Raw genomic sequence first — 2,492 nt, forward strand, 5'->3', positions numbered from 1 at the left:
GGGGGGGGGGGGGGGGGGGCGCCCATGTCGACACCGCGGCCATGGGGATGCCTGGGCTCCACCAGCGCAGTGACCTCGGGCCACCGGCATCCAGCTCACGATGGAGGATGATGAGGCCAGACGGGCAGCGTGATGGGGCAGCCCCGGAGTCCAGCGGCCGAGCTTCCATTCTGAAATCTTTTTGAACATATTTCTATTTTTCAGCTAGCATTACGTTTTAAGTACCAACTCAAAATGAGTAAGTACTTTATTTAATGCCTCACATTATGCCAGGAAACCTAAGACAGTAGTTTTAAACTCAAACAGAAACAGATCCCCCAAGAAACATGTTGACTTTGAAAACAATAAATGAGCATTCTCTATGTTGTATTTTTATTTGTTCTCTTAAACATTTCAAATTACATTTTAGTCTAGTTCAGGCCACACTCAGGAGAGCTACATGTGATAAGCAGATTGAGAATTTAAACCTCTGTTCTAATAAATACAGTAAGGATGGAATTTTTATTTAAAATTTTTTTATTATTAAATAAATATTAAATTTATTTAAATATCCCCTATTTAGTGGGAAAATAGGAGGTTGGGGTCAGAGAATGGCCACTCTCCTCAGAGACAGCAGGTCCTTAGCTAGAATTATGTATATCTGTTCCCTTAAATAGTATTAGTGTAGGGAATGCAATTTTTAGTTTCAAGCTAGTTTCCCACTTGGTATCCTTTAATGGGGAAGAAGGGCCCCAAGTTTATATACCAAAGGTTGAATTCCTTCCTGTTAAATACCAGTTCCACAATGAACACACAAAGCAAAAAATAAACCCATTTATCAACAGCAACACAGAAATGAGAGAAAATATACATATAAGAATATTTACCCCATAATACATGTTGAATTAGCTCTCTCCCTTTGGGAGCAATATAACTGTTCAATGGAGTGTTCCAGATCTCAACCAATGTCAAATTCCACAAAGTCACTAGTATAGCAGGTTAGAGATAAGGGCTGGATAGAGATTGCCAGCTCATCTCCTGTCAGTTTCTTCTCAGAATCTTTCTCTCCTTTCAGAATCTTGTATTTCAGTGTCTACACAACATTTTTTTCTCTCAAAGGAACAGAGGCCAGAAGGGCCCAGCAGACCACATTTCTCTTCTCTCCCAGTCTCACCAGCTCTACCTACCCTTCACTCAGAAAATGGGTATGAAATGATGAGTCTTCACCAATGAGAAGAGAGCCCCATTACAACTGGCCCTTTGAGCCAAGGTGTATTTATACATTTTTTTTTCAAGAAGAGACTGGAAGAGATGAAATGACTCAAGTCACCCTAGGGATAAGTAGTAGAGTCAACTTAATCTCAAGTTCTATACATTCTGTTGTAGCAGCTTAAAATCCAAGGCAGTGGATAAAATGAATAAATAGACAAATAACTGTGATTACAAAAAAAAATATGAAAGGAGAAGTTTGGGCAAAATACTATAAAAACATTTGTAGGAGAGGACAGATTCGTCTTTGGGCTTCTGGATAAAACATTTGATCGAATAAAGGATTTGAAAAAAGGGTTCAAAATGATTAGGGAAAGGCTCCATACATACCAAAATATTCACATGTACACTTTTTTTGTAGTAGAAAAAGCATGGCAATAAAGTATGTCCATTATTAGATTTATTGGGAAATGAAGGTGATATAAAAACAATAGAAATTTAAAGCATCAAATTATAAGTGAAATCAAGAAATCAAGCCAGTTTCAGGGGAGGAAGATAATGAATCTCATTATTATTATAATTATTATTTTAGAGCAATTGGGGTTAGGTAACTTGCTCAAGGTTACATGGCCAGGTGTTTCTGGGTGGGTGCTAAGTGTCTGAGCCCGGATTCGATCCCAGGTCATCCCGATTCTGGGGCCGGTGCTCTTACTGTGCTACCTGGCTGCCCCTCATTTTTTTAAATTGGGTTTTAGTTAACTGAGGGATATCTAAATTAAATAAAGATTAGGGAGAAATTGAAGACTAGAATTTAGGGGAGTGATAAGATCTGTAGAAAAGGAATGGGAATTAAAAGAAATGATTATTAATAACCAATGACTCAGAGAGATCCAGAGTTCCCCCTCGTTCTATAGTCCTTATTTCAAAGTTCAGGCTTTTGAAGGACATTCCTAATAATGAGATTGAATTAACTCTTCTCAATCTTGGTCAGCCCCTACTCAACTTTACAAGAAATTTAATCTGAACTGCTAGGTGGTACAGTGAATAAAGCACCCGACCTGGAGTCAGGAGGACCTGAGTTCAAATCCAGCCTCAGACACTTAACACAAAAAGTAGCCTTGTGACCTTGGACAAGTCACTTAACCCCAATTGTCTTGCCCTCCCCCATCCAAAAAAAAAAAGCAAAAATAAAACAAACAAACAAAAAAGAAATTTAATGGTATAGTGTTCTACTCAGGTTTGGGTGGGGATAAATTCTTTGATTAGATTGCCCAAGGCTGGCAGTAATTTAGAAGAAAATGGCA

General features: G+C 38.5%; 1 pseudogene; it reads right to left on the reverse strand.

Moving 5' to 3' along the window:
- Window positions 1-43, reverse strand: part of LOC138166918 (solute carrier family 25 member 16-like) — a 1,076-nt pseudogene extending 1,033 nt beyond the window's left edge.
- Between the last annotated feature and the right edge of the window lie 2,449 nt (window positions 44-2,492).

This window comes from Petaurus breviceps, unplaced genomic scaffold (assembly GCF_028583685.1).
Source record: "Petaurus breviceps papuanus isolate PSGF00001 unplaced genomic scaffold, PetGlider_PUasm1.0 227, whole genome shotgun sequence".
Classification (NCBI taxonomy): Eukaryota; Metazoa; Chordata; class Mammalia; order Diprotodontia; family Petauridae; genus Petaurus; species Petaurus breviceps.